Genomic DNA, 9,914 nt, shown 5'->3' on the forward strand with positions numbered 1-9,914 from the left:
AAAAAACCGAAGTTCTCCTTTAATTTCCCTTGAAGAACCAATAAACTCTTAATCATCGCTAACACATTCCAATTTATGTGTTGCTTCTGTTTTGTAAAAACAGAAGCAACACGATGTAAAGAGTACTGGTATGTGCAGCTATTTTTATAATTTCAAGGTAAAATGCTGGTTGTTCTTGTGGAAATTCAATGCACTGATTTCTTAAACACAATTTTTTTTGGTGGTTTGTAGTTGTGCCTCAAATAATACAAGGCATTTGGCACTGTTGGAAATTACTATAGGTATTTTTTGTACCACTTTCTGACATTGTATGGACAAAAGCAATAATTAATCAGTTAATGGAGTAAGTGATTTGTAATACAGATGCTACCACAACGTTTCTTGTTGATTTTATTTAGAGTTGTCGGCCTTGGATGATGAGGCCCAGCTTCCAGGATCACTAGTCTGCAGATCGCTGTTCCCGTCCTGCCGCTCATCCACGTCCTCCTCCTCCTTTCGACAGACCAAATCAAGTAAGATTTGTTTAGACTATGCAGACATCCATGATCAACATGTTATCTTTTGGCCCACCCTAAAATTGCAAAATACATTTACTTTAAGTTAACCGTGTTAAAACTTTTTTGGGTTCTTTGTGCAGGAAAGAGGAAGCGGACTTTTATCTCACATATCCTGGATTATTATGATTGGGTGCAATTTATGGAAAATGTTAAAAGTTCATGCTATAGTGATATATCATGAAAGTAAAAGCATGCATTAGTGATTTCCTCATCTCAAACAACTTATTGACACTAAAGCTAACAACAGCTGTGGGTATATTACAATAAAAATGTCAATGTCTCATGACAATTTGGATAGAACAGCAATCACTCATCCCCATTGCTAAAATGTTTCATCAAAGCTGAGACAATCACACTCGCATCTACACACAATTTAGAATCACCAGTTAACCTCAGCATGTTTTTGGACTGTGGGAGGAAGCAGGAGAAAACCCACAGGGAGAACACGCAAGCTCCAGCAGAAAGATCTCAGGCTGGGAGGCAAACCAGGGATCTTCTGTCTTCAAGACGACAACGCTAACCACTGCCCATAATGTCAGTCCTTTCTGAATGCACAGGTGATAGTTTCCATGTCTGTCTGGGGGCTCCTCAATTAAGATATCCCCATGTTCCTCACAAATATGAGTTACACTGCAGGCCAGTGCCAATTTCCTGCTCAGCTGAAGCTTGCAGTCATTCCTTTATCGGAGACACCTGCATTGTCTTTTTATTCTCCCAAAAACCATTTCTATCACAGATCGTGCACTGTTCAGCCTGTAGTTGTATGTGTGCCTTTCAGGAGTTGATCTGCCAGAGTCACAAAACGGCTTCATGAGCCACTTCTGCATGGGGGAGGCTGGGTCACCAATAAGGTAATGTCCGACATCACAGCCAGGGATGGTCACTTTGTTTTTATTATTTTTGAGTGCCTGCCGCATCTTACTAGACTGACATGTTTGCACTATTGCACGAGAATGAAAGAGAATTCTTGCAATAAGTTTTCAGGGACGTCACTTCTCAATATCTCCAAACATGCACATATTTAAAACTATGTTTTATTCCTCTTGGATAATCTTTCTCCATTTTACAATGTTAATCAAAGAACCCTGCCCTCACACTTGTGACTTAAGTCTGCCTCAAGTCACATTATTCGAGTCCTCCACCTCTGGTTCAAGCACACACTAGATTTTAAACTGAGTTTAAATAGTGTCATAAGATGCTAGTCTAATGCCAAGTCTATTTTTGACCAATACTTTGGGGTCTTCCTGGTATTAGTGGGGGTTTTAAAAATCCCTGTGGCTGTGTCCTTCATTCACAATCTTCAATCACATTATCTATCTAGCACAATGACTTGATCAATATCAAGCACCACACATCTTGAAAAGTTTTCTAAAAAAAATATTTAAAAGACTTTAAATGAATTCAAATGCTTCTCTCTGTGACAAACTCTTAACAAAGCTTACTGGAATAACAACTGCAACTGACCAACCAAAATAGTTGCAGCATCTAGAACATAAATGTTGGCTTAACCTGCTAATAAAACCATATTTTATTGTCTAGCTGTGTTGTTCCAGTGTCAAGAATGAATGCATTTGGCTTTTGCAGCAGTTTGAGTGAACTAAACAGAATTTTCACATTGCAGAGACATATCAATGGGAAAAAAAAGAACAAGAATGGGATCGTGTTTTGGGGAAGTGAGTTACAGTCAAACTGAGGTGAAGGGCAGCCTGGTGGAAATGCAAAAGGATGTCTGGGTCTGTCTTGTCAGACTGAATTGATTATTTTGACAGAAGCATTAGCTAATGAAGTGTGTGCTGTCCACAGAATGCCAATGTTTTTCTCTGAGAAATCCCCTTCCTCTCTCTTGGCAGCAACACATTGCTGCATTGCTGATAGTTTTTACAGGAGCAACAATAATAACCATCAAGGGCATATATATATATAGTGCCATGAAAAGGTTTTTGCCCCCCCTACTGACATCTTCTATTTTTTTGCATATTTCTCACATTTTTATGTTCCAGATGATCAAACTAATATTTATATTTATTGAATATTAGACAGAGATAACCCATAAAACACAAAATGCAGTTTTTAACTGATGATTTATTGTGATTAACCACCACTGTGAAATAGTAATTGCCCACCTAAACCTAATAACTGCTCGCAACAACTGCTGTGAAATGTTTGTTACAGCTTGTGATCAGTCTTTTACATCACCATGGAGGAATTTTAGCCCACTGTTCTCTGCAGAATAGTTTTAATTCAATCACAGATGGCTTCCAGCATGAACTGCCTTTATAAGGTCTTGCCACAGCATCTTAATTGGATTGAAGTTTGGACTTGACTCAGTCAGTCTAAAAGCTTAATTTTGTTCTTTTTGAGACACTCAGAGGTGGACTTGTTTGTGTCTTTGAGTCATTGTCATGCTGCAGAACCCATTTGTGTTGAGCTTTAGGTCATGAACTGATGGTGGATTTTCTCTAGGAGGATTTTCTGATAGAGAGTAGAGTTCATGGCTGTTAGTTATGACAAGTCATCCAGGTCCTGTGGAAGCAAAGCACCATGTTTCACCGTTGGTATCATGTTCTTCTTGTGAAATGCAGTATTACCTTTATACCAGATGTAACGGGACTCATGTCTTCCACAAAGTTCCACCTTTGATTTGTCAGTCTACAGTATGGTATACTAAAGGTTTTGAAGCGCATTCAGATATGTTTTTGCAAATACCAGGTGAACTTTATGCTCTTTTTGGTCAGGAGTGGTTTGTTCCTGGCAACTCTCCCATGGATCTATTTTCTCCCAGCATCTTCCTTATTGTGGAATCATGTAGACAGACGTTAACTGAAACCGGTGAGGTCTATAGATCTTTTGATGTTCGTTTAGGTTCTTTTGTGATCTCCTGGATGAGATACGGACGTGCTCTTGGAGAAATGAAGGTTCACCACTGTTCGGCACCACTGCGATTACCCTCCAGACTGATAAATGTCAATGACTTTGTTTTACATCTGTTCTTGAATCTCTTCAGAACTGGAATCATGCTGCTTTTTGAGACTTGTTAGCTCCTCCACAATGCCAGACAGGTTTTATTTTAGTGATGCTAGATTCAACAAGTCTGGCATCAATCCTACATGACTGTGGCTGGTGAAACTGAACCCAACTGCCAAATTAATTAGACTTAATCACAAGAATCTAAAGTTATCCATGTAGGGAAATAACCAGAACCGAGCATAACAGGGCTGGGAAAGTGAACAGGAGCAGGGAATACAAAATACAACTACGCACACATGGAACAATACACAGGAAATCAAGTCAAGGAACAGAAGCGCACTAAGAAAAGCAACCACTTAGCTAACAGTAGAGAGAGTGATCAGGGAAATGCAAGCAGAGGGGATGAGTGGCGTGGCTTGGAAGTGTGGGCCTTCGGATTGTGTGGAGAACGGTGAATGGCAGAGACAAATCAGGATTCATTTGGAAGTGGTTTGTGATGATCAGCACAGGTGTCCAAGCGGAGAATGGCGACAGAGAATCAGGCACAGAAACAGCAGGCTAGATCGAGCAGAGAGCCTGAGTTGAACAAGTTGTGCACAATGGACCAGCACTAAATGAAGATCAAGCCCTTCTTTTGTGGCAGGAGAAGACAATGGGCAGGTGAGCCACTCCCCGCTGCAGGTGTCCTCAATCTGCTGATTAACCAGTGAGAAACACACACACACACACTCATTCACCACTAGTAAGAGAAAGGGGAAACGGAGTGAGAGCTGCCAGCTAAGCAAAAGTATGGGTGGAGGGTATGACAGTGCTATTGAGGAATGTGAATGGTAAGCCAGGTGCAGAGGTGAGTTGAAGCTCCCAGTGAAGCGTGGCAGGCAGGAGATTTTGTCTGGCCGGCAGGCAAATGCGCTAAACAGCGTCTTGGTGGTTAGCACTGTCGCCTCACAGCTAGAAGATTCCTGAGTCGTGCCACGTCTATTTATGTGTTCTCCCTGAGCATGCTTCTAAAAACAAGTTGAGGTTAATTGGTGATTCTAAATTATCCATAGGTGTGAATTTGTCCCTTCCTTCGCCCTAAATTGGGATAGACTCCAGCCCCCTCTGTGATCCTAATGAGGATTAAGAGGTGTATGGATGGATGGACGCAGGGAAATGGTTTTCAGGCTGACGCAGACTGCAAAGACAAAGCTGATTGCGGAAGTGCAGAGCTGAGACCACGGCAGGCAGGGTGAACTGAGCTGATGAAGAAGGGAGAACACAGAGGGAGAAATAGCATGGAGCTAGCGAGGCTGGAAGGACAAAGCAAAGACTTCAAACTTGAAGCAAAGGGGTTTCCCGTTGGTTGTAGTTTCAGACTCTGGACAGACACACACCCAAAGACAGAGAGAACAAACAGGGGCAACAACAAGAAACATAGGGTAAGGAGTAAAAACAGAAGAAACATTAAAAATAAGGAGAAAAGTCTGACACTATGTGTCTTGTGTCATGCGCCGCTGCCCCACCTCACCCCCTCATCAGTTGGGTAACATTAGCTTATCAGAACTTCATTATACTACAGTGAGTGTTCTTTCCTTCAGCTAACCTAATTTCAACAGCAGACAATCTAATTGTGCTCATTTTCCACGAGTCAGCCCCGTCGGCTGAGGAGCTTCTTTGAGGTATCAGTTTGTACACATGCTTTAGACTCTATGTTGAACAATCAAGGCCATTGATATATTATAAATGCTCCCATAAAGTCCTTTTCCTTTGCTTACAATCTTACAAAGCAATGTGCTATATTTTACAGATGTGAAAATTGTAGTTGCATTACTTGACAGATGGTTTTTGTCATTTAAGAGTCTTGCCAAACAATTACCCCTCCTGTTGTCCTCCTTTACAGTCACCAAAAAATATTGTTTCCTTGTCTGAAAAAAAATCAGCAAAAAATTTCCCAAATTTCTGAAAATTTACAAAACCTTCAGGAAGAAAATTCCAATAATTCCTTAAATATTTCCCTTAAAGTTTTTTTTTAAATCCCCCTAAATTTGGCAAGAAAAATTTTGCAAATATTTTCAAAAAATGAGTAAAAATCTTCCAAAAAAATCCTAAAAATATCTAAAGTGATTACATATAAATCAGTAAAACATCTAATATTTTCTTTAAGAACATTCACAAAAATTAACCAAAATCCAACGAAATTTGCTGGATTTTGGTTAATTTTTTGTGAATGTTCTTAAAGAAACATTAACATTTATTTTTTTTCCCACCAAAAAATATTCAAAGATTTCCCAGAAATATCGAAAATGTGGACATCAGAAGTTTCACTGTAAAATTATTTTTTCCTATGCATTTTCAAAATTTAAAACGGGTCAATTTTGACCCGCAGGACGACACGAGGGTTAATCAAATTATTGCCTGGTGCAGACGGAGGGCTGTGGTGATGACCAACATGTGAGGTCCTCCGCGGCGCTAATATCTGTCTGGACAATCCATTAAATTACTACACAGGCTGCTCCTGAAGCCCTTGTGTTCAAAATGGCCTTCATCCATCCATTCTCTATACACCGCTTTATCCTCACGAGGGTGACAGGGGGTGCTGGAGCCTATCCCAGCTGACTCGGGCGAAGGCAGGGGACACCTTGGACAGGTCGCCAGTCTGTCGCAGGGCTACATATACAGACAAACAATCACTCTCTCATTCATACCTACAGGGAATTTTAGAGTGACCAATTAACCTCAGCATATTTTTGGACTGTGGGAGGAAGCCGGAGTACCCGGAGAAAACCCATGCATGCACAGGGGGAACATGCAAACTCCATGCAGAAAGATCCCAGGCCCACCCCGGGATTTGAACCTTCTTGCCGCAAGGCGAAAGTGGTAACCACTGCTTCACTGTGCAGCCCTCAAAACGGCCCTGGAGATCTTAATATAACTTGGTTTTTTGGATGTGTTAGTCTAGCAGCTAACAAGTTAAACATGGCTTCTGACTCTCCCTTTGCTTCATTCTCACTCTCTCTTGCTTGGTGTGTCATATGTTCAGCTACACTCCCCTCTAAAAGTATCGGAACAGTGAGGCCAACTCCTTCATTTTTGCAGTAGACTGAAAACACTTGGATTTGACATCAAACGATGAATACGAGACAAGAGATCAACATTTCAGCTTTCATTTCCAAGTATTTATGTCTAACACAGTGAATTAATCAAATCAAATCAAACTTTATTTATAGAGCACTTTTTCATACATTAAAATGCAGCACAAAGTGCTATACATGTTAAAAACAGTCCCCTCCCCCCGCCCCATCTCCAACCCCAACACATACACACACACACACCAAATACACACCACACACACACACACACACCCACACACACACACACAGATGAAGTAATCTTAAAAGCGCGTGGCTGAGTACAGAGGAGCCAGGTCAGTAAACGCTAGGCCGCCTACAGCACAGGGCCTGATGCCTCCGCCCGGGTATGCCCCACCACAAGGACAGTGAGGGGCCCACACAGCAAAACAGTCTTATAGACCCCCGACTTGGCCAAGATGATGCCAGCCACAAGACGGAGACATCCCAACCAGGGCCAATTGCAGCCCCCAGTGCAGCCGGCCCCCACTGAGGAAACACGGGAGATATGGAATAAAAACGTAAAACTACAAAGTCTAAGAACCTAAAACTTAATAAATAAGTAAAGTTAAATAAAATATGAAATAAAATATAAAGTAAAGTACAAACAAATGGCTAAAATATCATTTAAAAGTATTAAAAAAAATTATAAAGGCACAGCTCACAGCACAATGTTGTAAAAATCAGGAACATGTCCCAGTAACTCTCTTTAAAACCTCCCACTGATACAAAATGCTGCCACCAGAGTTCTGACAGGAACCACTAAGGCAGATCATATATTAGCGTTTCTTCATTGACTCCCTGTAAAGTCCAGGATGGAATTTAAAATCCTGCTTCTCACGTATAAAACTCAATGACCAAGCTCCATCTTAAAGAAGTTGTTGTACCATATCATCCTGAATTAACCCAGAGTTCTGTTTGTATTGCATGCTGTCCATCTGCTATCTTGCTACCCCCTCCACCCCCCCTCATCCCCACTCTCACCCAAACTACTCAATGCAGATGGGTGCCTGTCCTTTGCCTGGTTTGTCTGAGGTTTTTCTCTCCTTAAGGAGCGGGGGGTGGGGGGTTGTTGATACTTCCCACAGTTAGCAGCCGCTTGCTCATAGGAAATCCAAAGACAACATTGGATTGTTGGGTTCTCTGTTTAACACTGATAAGGTCTGTGCTTTAACGTGTTAAGTGCTATGAGATGACATACTGTATATTGTGAATTTGTGCTATATAAATAAAACTGAATCGAATTGAATGAGCAGTCCTGTTAACTGCCCTGCACGAGCAGATAAAGGTACAAGCGCTCCCCCTGCTGTATACTTTGCATAGTGAGCAGAAACAGCATCCTTACCAGCTGTGGCATTTGCCTTCCCTTGTAGTGAGTAATACTTTAAATCACACAACTGATTTCCAGCAATAAAAGTGCACTCGTGAGCTAGATTCCGAGATACTTGGACTCTTTGTACTTCATCAGCACTTCAGCTTCTATATCATGAACCACTAATCACATTTTATCATCTGTATATTCTCCTACAGCAATAAAATCATAGCAAAGAGAGAGAGCAGCAGCACACAATCAGCTCAGATTAGGGCTCAAAACTACACTCTATACACTATAATACAACAAAGCAACTTTGAACCACAGGTTAAAGTTCTCAGGTCTAAATCAGAGTGAAGTCAGTCATTTATATGTCTCCTTTTTCTCTCCAAATAATATAGATATCAACCAGAGATAGACGACAGATAATTACAAACAGATTAACTTAAACCACATCACAACTACACAGAGAACCAGCACTTTATAATTACATAGACACTCATTAAAATGCTCACCTGAATGCTACCTAAATATCACACTACAAAGAAGTAGCCTCAGTAAATCTAGAAAACAGCAGAGGTGAAACCAAAGCCCAATGAAGAAGGACCTTAACTTACATTTTAACTAGATCAGAACTTCTGGTTATGATGATAAATTTACCTGTTTGACTGGAGACTGAAGTTTACTTTAAAGGTTTCCCTCATGGTACTTGAATCAGCAGAAGGTTTAAATATGCAAGTATCAATCAGTGATGCAATAAACCTTCAACCTCTAGAGTCTGTGACCTTTTGTGACCACAGCAGTATTTCCAGTGTTCTCTATGCTGTCTGTGGTACCACCAAACCTTTACACAACATAGAACCTGTGAGCTCCTTTTACTTTCTTCTTTCCTTTTTATGGTGTCTATCACTCACGCATTCACCCTCATATACTGCATATAATCACACATTCACCCTCATATATGTACACAGTTCAGGACTTTATTATTCAGATTTATCTTGTCGTAAAAATGTCATGTACTCATCCATTGTATTAATGTGTTATTGTCTTTCAGGCCTGATGCATCTTCATGTATTTTGGCATTTATAGGCAATATGACATTGGTATCTCTGGCACTGCCCTCCAGTGGTTTCACTCTTATATTACAGGAAGGACTGAGTTCGTAGCCCTGGGGGAAGCTAAATCCCGCCCCCACACTGTCACCTGTGGGGTCCCCCAGGGCTCTGTCCTCGGTCCAACCCTCTTCACCATCTACATGCTCCCCCTTGGCCGTGTCGTCAGCAGGCATGGAATACGATTCCACTGCTATGCTGACGACACTCAACTCTACCTCAAGGTCACCCCTTCCTCCACCCCCCCATCCTCTGTCACTCAGCTGGACTCCTGCCTGGAGGAGATAAAGGCTTGGATGAGTGAAAATTTCTTACAGCTTAACAGCTCCAAAATGGAAGCCATTCATATTGGCACTCCACACCAGCTCCATTCCTCTGTCATGTCCTCTGTTTCCTTTCTTGGTCACAACTTTCCTCTTTCTCCCTCCATTACTTATTTGGGTGTCAGGTTTGACCCCCATCTTAGCTTTGATCATCATATATCTCACATTTGCAAAACCTCATTCTTTCACCTCCGTAACATTGCCAAACTCCGGCCATCTCTCTCCCGTCCCACTGCAGAGAAGCTCGTCCATGCCTTTGTCTCCTCCAGGCTGGACTACTGTAATGCTCTCCTCATCGGGATCCCTGGCAAGAGCCTCCAAAGGCTCCAGTATGTTCAGAATAGCGCTGCCCGGGTCCTGATGAGGATGCGTAAACACTGGCTTCCTGTTCACCTTCGCATTCAGTTCAAAATCCTTCTTCACACCCATCACTGTCTGCACGGTGCAGCCCCCACTTATCTCACTGAACTCCTTCACCCACACACTTCAGCCAGAACCCGGTCAGGCCAACTGCACCGTCTGCGCCCACCCAG

The sequence above is a fragment of the Acanthochromis polyacanthus genome, chromosome 15, assembly GCF_021347895.1.
Source record: "Acanthochromis polyacanthus isolate Apoly-LR-REF ecotype Palm Island chromosome 15, KAUST_Apoly_ChrSc, whole genome shotgun sequence".
In the NCBI taxonomy this organism is placed as follows: Eukaryota; Metazoa; Chordata; class Actinopteri; family Pomacentridae; genus Acanthochromis; species Acanthochromis polyacanthus.